Genomic DNA, 9,410 nt, shown 5'->3' with positions numbered 1-9,410 from the left:
ATGGATTTGACCATATTTACAGTGAAGGGTGCTTGAGGACCATAGGTTGTTACAGCCTCTTTCAGCTGCTTCACTGTTTTGAAATCTAAAGCATGGTGAATTCGCTGCCCTTCTGCTTCCTCAAATACAGGGCATGCTAATCTTTGAGGTCCTGTCTCAGGATCCCATCTATCAACTACGGGAGTTGAGGGCCACTCAGCATATGTTGTCTCCGTATACATAGGTGGAGCTGTTGGTTGGACACCCACGCCCTCTGGTGATAGAAAGGTGTTAGTAGCAACCTCCCATTGTAACTTCTCCCCTGATAGCCCTTCCTCCTCTAAACTTTTTTCCCTTGTCTGACTAACTCGAGAGACTTCCTCTTTTATTTGATATAGGATGTCTTCTCCTAGACTAAGCAAACAAGATTGTACCAACGTCCACAATGGTAATGTGCCAACTGGCAGAGTTCCTGGGCTTTCCTTTTCTATTCTTTTTAAGTCTTCACCATAATGGTTCCATTGTGATATATTTAACAACCCCTCTTTAATGAACCATGGGCTACACCTTTGGATCGTCTTAACGTATGCCCTAACTGTTCTTGATTTTACTGAGATGCCTCCTTCCTCAGCAATTTACTTAACACCCTTTCGGTTTGATTGTTACTAATTTTTAATTCCGTATTACTGCTATAAAGATAACGCAACCCAACAAGATAACACAAAACAAAACCGAAACAAAAACGGAACAAAAATTCATTGTATCAGTTTTTCTATTTTCTTGGCATGTGTATCCGTGGTCTATCTCTCTCTTCCTCAAGGCTGAACAACTTTTCTAGCATCCTATTTATTTCTAGGTGCAGGCAGCTTGAAACAGAAACGTAACAAATCAAAACAAGAACACATTGTTTTTTGAAATGGTCACCCAATCTCTCGCCCTGCCCTAAGGGGCAAGCAGTTTCACTTACCCCTAAGCTTCAGGCGTTCCCCATATGGGCCACCAAATGCCGCAGTCTGGCTGGGCACAAATAACTGGGAGGTCATGAGCCACTTGTAGGTTCAAACAGGAACTACTTTATTGCCCAAAGCCAATGGGAACTCCGCGAAAACTCAACGGGAACTCCACGAGAACTCAAAAGTATCGAGCACCCGAGGTAGCAGGAGCCACCTTATTGCCGGACAGCAGAGGTTTATATACACAATTGAATACACAGCTTGTTTCAATTTAGCATCATCCAGTTACAGCAAGCAGTCATTATCTTAAGAATTATACACAGCTTAACTTAATTATCATCATCTTAATGGCTCGCTGGCATTACCTCACAAACCACTCCCCCTGGCAAAGAGCCAGGCGCCATCTTGACTTGGTTGTGGCTCTTAACATGGTGCCACTCTATTTTTATTTTCAGGTCTCGAGTATTTTATAGACCCTAGACCCTGCCATCTAGCAGGGCTTATCCCTCTTCCCAATTAGGCTTGGAGAGGGGTAAGGCCCACTCGGTGGGAGAGTCTAGGCTTCCCCTTCCCAACCTACAGCTGCAACTAGGACCCTCAACACCTTCTAGGGCAGGATGTTCTCCCTGGGGCTCCTGGGGCCTAATTGAAAGGATGAATCTTTTTTAAAATTTTTGTTGGTTCGTTTTAGTTACATATGACAAGTAGAGTCCATTTTGATATAATTATACAAGCATGGAATATATCTTATTCTAATTAGGACACCAGTCTTATGGATGTACATGACAGTGAGACTAACTGTAATGTATTCACATATGTACGTAGGAAAGTTATATCAGATTCATTCCACTGTCTTTCCTATTCCTATTCCCCCTCCATTCCCTTCATTCCCCTTTGTCTAATCCACTGAATTTCTAATTTTTCCTTCCCTGCTTGTTGTAGGATTGAGCCCAGGGGTGCTTAACCACTGAACCACATCCCCCACCCTTTTTTATATTTTATTCAGAGACAGGTCTTGCTGAGTTGCTTAGGGCCTCGCTAAATTGCTGAGGCTGGCTTTAAACTCCTGATCCTTCTGCCTCAGCCTCCCAAGCCGCTAGGATTACAGGTGTGTGACACTAAGCCCAGCTGCAGGTAGAATCTTAGCAACTGAAGAAGTCTGTGGGGGTCTGGCAAGACAAGGACTTGGGGGAAATCCAGGTTTTTTCTTTGAATGGCAGGACTGGGTTAGGTGTTGTTAAATATCCTATGACCCATTAAATATGGATCCTAGTGTCTAGAGTTATTTTTAAATGCATAATTATTTTTATCATTATTTAAGTTTCTCTCTCTCCCCAAGCTAGAGACTCTTTTTGGCAATGGATGGGTTTGTTCCATTGCCCAGCATAATTGCCTGACACATAGTAAATGCTTAGTGATCAGCTGAGTGAATCAAAATCGAACTGATACATTTCCCCCCATGAGATCTTGCTAGACTCTAACTCTGATAAAGTCCAGTAACTAAGCACCACCAGGTATACATCTGTAATTAATCAGGTTTAGCAAAGCAGTAGACACACCATGAGGAACTGTTAGTAAGAGGCAATTAGAAGAGGCCTGTTTGGAATTGTGTTGGGTGATTGTAGCAGGTTCTTAAGAAAGCAGAAGTGTGTGTTCTGTATTGGGTGCTGTCAGGAAGCAAGGGCAATCTGATGATTGGGAATCTTAGTAATTGTTATCTAAGAAGCAGGAGGGCCAAAGCAGAGCAAGAGTTGACACTGGTAACGATGCAACAATCTTTCGTGTTAGCTGAGAAGGAAGGGTGCTTGGTCATTTTTCACTTGCATTGTATCCTTTTTTTGTTTTATCATGGTCACAGAGCCACCTCATGTGACACTGATATTCTGTGATATTCTTTCATGTACAGCATGGGAACACCACAGCTCAGCTGTTGATTGACAGGCCAGAAGATGAACAACCAGTCAGGTTTATCTGGGCTTAAGGCCTTACCCAGGATGTAGGACTTTCAGTGCTAAAACTGGGAGAGTCTTAGGAAAACTGGACACTTGATTTTTCTATCAGCCAGCTACAAGCTGCCAAAATCTTTTCCTTTTTTTTTCTTTCTCCTTAGGAACATCGATTCTTCAAAATACTTACTTGTCAAATTCTCTCCTTTAATGGAATATATACATGTAGACACAAGCATTCTAATAGGCACACACATGTGCATGCCACACACACTCACACTGATAAATGCACTCACATGTACACACATATTTTATACATGGTTGTATTGTATATATAGTGCATATATATAATACATGCACACAAATATATAACATACACACAGAGTTGTGGGCTATAGAATGACATTTTGGTCAATGATGGACTATGTATATCATAAATCCCACATACTTACAATTATATGTATCTAAACATACATCCAAATATAACCATGTCGAATGCAGACTCACAATAGTTGGGGGGAGGGGAGAGGGAGAAGGAGAGGTTCACCAGATTGGACAGGTGTCGCCAGCCATCCATGGGCTGTGTGTGTGAGCTAAGTGCATTGAGCATATGAGGGGACTGGTCTGGAGTTGCGTGCTGATTGGGCTGTGTGACGAAGGAGTGCCTTTCTTCTCACTCTGCCTGTGATCCCACACAGCCCCTGAGATGGGTGTGACTTGCCAAGATGTCAGTCAATCTGCTGACCACAAGATATCACAAAGCAAGACTCCACCTTCGAAACCCTATTCCCTGCCTTATTTGATGAAGAACCTCCCTTGTATGTGTCCCCCCCTATAAAAATAAATAGAATCCGGGTACACTCTCTTTTTTCAATGCTGCCCAGCAAGGAGCTGACCCTTGGGGTCACCGAGAAGTCCCGCCCTCAATCTTAGAAACTCATTTTCGTGTGCTGCATGGTTTCTTCACCGTTTTCTTGGTTGTTGATACAAACAGCTCCTATGAACCCAGCTCATCTTGCCAGCTCAGCCAGCTGGCGACAGACATGGAGGAGTGGGGGGCAAAAAGGGGAATGGGAATGAATCAGCCATTATTTTCCTATATGCATATATGATTACATGACAAGTATAACTCCACATCATGTACAATCACAAAAATACATAGTTATACTCTGATCCCCAGCTTGATCCCCAGCACTGGGGGAAAAAATGAAAAGAAGAAAGGAAAGAAAATGTAATCACGAGGTATTGAAAAAGGTAGAAGCGATTGGCTTTGGTATTTGGGAGGTAATGAAGGTTAAATGAAGCTACAAGGGTTGGGCCTTAATCTAATGGCTTTGTAAGAAGAGGAGAATCTGACCTGGTCTGTTCTGTCTCACCATGTAGTGCCCTGCACCCCCTAGGATTCTGCAAAGTTCTTACCGGCAGGCAAGGACCTTACCAGATGTGGCTGCCTGATCCTAAACTTCCCAGCTTCAGAATTGTGAGCGGAATAAGCATTTATTCTACATAGATTTAGCATGTGGTATTGAGGCACAGCAACAGAAAACAGAATAAGACAGAAAAGGAAGCTGAGACAGTTTATAAAAGCAAGACTTTGAGTAGAAGATAACAAAGATGTCCTGATGTCATGGAAAGAGTCCTAAATTTGGAGTTGGATAATCCCGAGATAAACCCTACCTGTAGCCAGGTGTTATGGTATGTACCTGTAGTTCCAGCCACTTGAGAGGCTAAGATGAGATGATCACTTGAGCAGAGGAGTTCAAGATCAGCCCAGATAATCTAGTGAGACCCCAACTCAAACAAACAAACAAACAAATAAATCATAGCTTCATCATTCGTTTGTTGTGTGATCTGAACCAGGACGTTGCAAGGATGTAACTATGTTCCCGAATATTGTAGATGCTGAATAATAAGCAATAACTGTAGTTATTATGAAGCATGTGTGGGGACTAAAGAAAGATATTTTAATGGAGACTTGGCATCCATAAAGTGGTATTTCAGGAAAAATAAAATCTTTGTGTATAACGTCATCATTTCAATTGAGGCCAGGAAGCCAAGGTCCAAAAATGGTAAAAATATTGTCCTTAGGTTTGGGTGTGGATGATACTTGCATTGAAGAAGGTGTCCAGCAGGAGGCGTGATGTGTAGGGAGGGTGTGGGGGTGGAACCCTGCTGCTGCTTGGAAGAGGGCCTAGCTAGGACTCTGCCTGCTCTCAGCTGCTGGGAGCCAGGGAGCTGTCCTGCAGCATTCCTGAGAAGAATGAGATCCGTATTTGCATGTTATGTAAAACAGAGCCATATTCTGCCAGAAGGCCACCGTTTGGGCCCCTTGCCATCAGTGGTGCCACCCACTGTCTCCAATGGGCCTTAACCTTGACTCCATCCTCATTGCTAGGTGTGGGTGCCAGCTCTCCCAGCAACCTGTTGGTATGGCCAAGGAGAGTCTGGTGAGGTATCTCCATGGTAGAGCACTTGCCTACCATGCATGAGGCCCTGGGGTCAATTCCCAATAACACACACACACACACACACACACACACACACATACACACACACACACACAGAGAGCAAACATTTGGTGTGGCCAAGGAGAGGGTGCAGGGGTGGTGGAATGGTGGAAAGGGTGCTGAACTACCAGTTGAAGGAGCTGGGTTCAAGTTCTGACTTGGTGACTTACCAGATATGAGGCCATTCCTTTTCTCTGAAGCCTGAGTTTACCTCTGTTCAGTGAGTGGTAATAACCTCGAATTTAAGCAGTTTGGTGGGAGTTCGGTGAGTCTTCAGTGATATTGGCCAAATCATATTGTTATGTTGTGTGCGTGTCCAAATATGTAACAGCAAATCCCATCATCATGTACAACTATAGTGCACCAATAAAAATGTGTGTGTGTTGGGGGGGAAGAATAAGAAAACAAAGGCTGGATCCACGGTAAGGATATGTTCCTGCTGGCTGAATCCTCAAAATGAAAATCATAGAGAAGAGCCCAAGTTCTAGTTCAGGATGTGCCACGTGTGTGTGACCCTCGGAGAATCTCTTCACTTCTCTGAGCCTTAGTTTCCTCAGCAGGAAATGAGAAAAATGGCTTGGCTAATCTCTAGCTTCTTCTCCAGCTCTTCCTTCCCAAAACTCTGTGGCTGGAACTGTCAGGGTACCTTCTGCCTCTTTAAGGGGCTTTACATTATAGAGTCTTAAGGGTGTCAAAGTTGGGGACAGATCCACAGAGTGAGGACACCCCTCTCCCTGGAGTCCTGTATGCTTTGCAAATTAAATGATAAGGGGCTCCATTTTTGAATTTTTTTTTATATCTTTATTTGTTTTAATGGGGTGCTGAGGATGAAACCCAGTGCCTCACACCTGTGAGGCAAACACGCTACAACCCCAGCCCTCACTTCGACAACTGGCTGAAGGAAGTAGCTTAGTGTGTGCAGGTGGGTGGGGTGTGGAGTACCGGATGCTTTGTAAGGGTAACCAGTGGGTCCACCCGTCAGCCAGGTATAGTCCGTCAGTAGGCACCTTTGATGAGATCCTCTTTCCAAGAAAAGCACTGGACGAAGCGCACATTGAACCAGCCACCCAAGGGAGGTGAATCAGACCTCTGCCCTGCCCCCCAGGCTCCCACAGTCTCATTGGGAACACGCCAGGGACAACTGTAACCACCAAAAGTACAGTTTGTGCCAGAAACCAGAGCAGCCGGTATGTCCCTAAAGGGGTATTGGAGACTTTGTGGTCAGGATGGGCTGAGACATCAGGCAAGCGTGGCCCGTGTGAAGGGCTCTCGAGGATGGGGAGAGTTTTCATGGAGGGAAGAGGGGGTGGCAACACATTCTGGAAGTGGAGGCCCCATTCAGCTCAGCAGGAGTGGGGTGGGGAGCCCTGTGCCCGTGGAGGTTAGGACTAGGGGGGAAGGGAGAAGGAGGGAGACCACCTGTGCTGCAGGACCTACCAGGTGCTCTGCACACACCCCCTCCCATAAGCAGCACACCTTTCCGCATCATTTTCTCGTGTTCATTTCACAAATGAAGGAGCTGAGACTCAGAAAGGCCAAGAGTAGATTGCACAGCTGGAGAGAGGCAGAGCCGAGGTCAGAATTTCAGGGCCCTCAGGCCTGTGAAGAGGGGAAGGACCTGTTTCTACTGAGAAGAGCCTCACTCCTCATCTGGGAGGTGCTTCAGTTGCTCTCCTTGCTGAGACCCCCCCCCCCCCACACACACACACACCAATTTGAATGTCACAGTGTCCAGCTCTCTTAGCCTTGTTACCACTCCCCACCCAGGACAATCTGATTGAGACTTGCTCGTCTTGAGGAAAAAGACACCAAAACCTTCACCAAAGGCTCTGCTTGGACAGGTATGGTGGTGTACACCTGTGATCCCAGTGACTCTGGAGACTGAGGCAGGAGGACTGCAAGTTCAAGGCTAGCTTCAGCATCTTAGTGAACCTCTAAGCAACTGAGTGAGACCCTAGGAGAATAGCTCAATGATAGAGAGCCCCTGGGCTCAATCCCCAGTACCACAAAAAAAGAAAAAGAAAAGGAAATAAAAAGTCTCCATTATTCACAAACACGGGCCTTCAAGGTCAGAACATTGATGGAAGGAAAACCTTGTCACTGTCTCTGTGGGGAGAAGCTTGGTCAGACAGAGTCCTGCTTAGTTTGTCAGCAGCCAATGATCTCTTGGGCAAATAAACTGAAGCTGAATTCCAAGGAAGTATTAATTTCTTTCTTTCTTTCCTCCTCCTCCTCCTCCTCCTCCTCCTCCTCCTCTCCTTCTCCTTCTTCTTCATCTTCTTCTTCACCAGATAGGACCTTTCCTTAGTGCTTCCAGTTCTTCCAACAACCCAGCAGGTCACTTTTAAGTCTTTTTCTTCTTCTGTTCTTAGCTTTTCTCTTTCTTGCCGTGCTGGGGATTGAACCCAGGGCCTCACACATGCTGCGCAAGTGCTCTATCACTGACCTTCACTCCCAGCCCTCAAGTGTTTTCTTCCAACTACATTTCCAGTTTCTTTGCTGCTTTACAGAGAGAATTGGAATCAGAGAGGTTGCCTTATCCATGGTCACATAGATATGAAGCTTATAAAGCCAGTGTTCAAAGCTAGATCTGTTTGATTGTAAAACCCTGCTTTGCCCCTCAGTCAATATTTGCTGAATGAATGAATGAATGAGTACATGAGTGGTTGGCGTCAGCTTCAGGGGCCCAAAGACTGGAAGCTGGCATTAATCTTACCACTTCTTCCTATCTCTACAACCTCTTCACAATGTTAAGATGGTGAAACCAGAATAAAAATGAATATCAAAGGAAAATTTAAATGAGATAACAGAGAGAGGCTTCAAAAGAGCTAAGCATATGCATCTAAGGACAGAGAGTGAAAAGTCAACCCTCAGAATGGGAGAAAATATTTGTAAATCATATACTTGAGAAGAAGCTAATATCCACAATATATGAAGAACTCCCACAACTCAACATCGAGAACAAAAATTAATAACCTAAATGGGCAAAGAACTTGGATAGATATTTCTGCAAAGAAGATATACAAATGGTCAACAAGTATATGGAAAGTTGCTCAACATCACTAATCATTTGGGAAATGCAAATCAAAACAACGAAATATCACCTTACACCCATTAGGTTAAAATAATAAATGCACTGTATTGGAAAGAATGTGGAGAAATTGGAACACCTGTGAACTATTAGAGGTAATAGAAATGTTATAACCACTGTGGAAAACAGTATGAAAGTGCCTCAAAAAATAAATATACATCCCTGTAATCCCAGGGATGCTAGGAAGCTGAGGCAGGAGGATTGCAAGTTCAAGGCCAGCCTTAGCAACTTAATGAGGCTGTGTCTCAAAATAAAAGGGGTTGGGGATGTGGCTCAGTGGTTAAGCACTCCTGAGTTCAATTAAATCCCTGGTACCAAACAAACAATAGATAGATTTAGATATAGATATAAATGTTTATTTACCATACAATCCAGCAATACCACTGCTAGGAATATATCAAAAAGAATTGAAAACAGAATCTTAAAAAGATATTTGTAGCAGTATTATTTTTTATAGAATTTTTTTTTAATATTTATTTTTTAGGTGTAGACGGACACAACACAATGCCTTTATTTTTATGTGGTGCTGAGGATCAAATCCGGGTCCCGCCCTTGCTAGGCGATCGCTCTACCGCTGAGCCACAATCTCAGCCCATAACAGTATTATTTACAATAGCCAAAAGGTGAAAGCAACTCAAGCATTCATGAACGGATAAACAAAACGTGGCACATACATACAACGAGATGTCATTCAGCCTCAAAAAAGAAGGAAGGAAATCGTAGCACACAGATGAACCTTGAGAACATCATGCTGCTAAGTGAATAAATCAGTCACAAAAAGACTGACAGTAAGATTTCATTCCTAGGAAGTATTAACAGCAAACTTTTAGAAACCAGAAGTAGAAGTAGTTGCCAGGGGCTAGGGGAGAGAGAAATAAGGAGCTGGTAAATAGGTATGGAGTTCCAGTTTTGCAAGATGAAAAAGTTTTGCAGT

This window comes from Marmota flaviventris, chromosome 17, assembly GCF_047511675.1.
Source record: "Marmota flaviventris isolate mMarFla1 chromosome 17, mMarFla1.hap1, whole genome shotgun sequence".
In the NCBI taxonomy this organism is placed as follows: domain Eukaryota; kingdom Metazoa; phylum Chordata; class Mammalia; order Rodentia; family Sciuridae; genus Marmota; species Marmota flaviventris.
The sequence above is the reverse complement of the archived record's forward strand: the minus strand, read 5'-3'. Positions refer to the sequence as shown.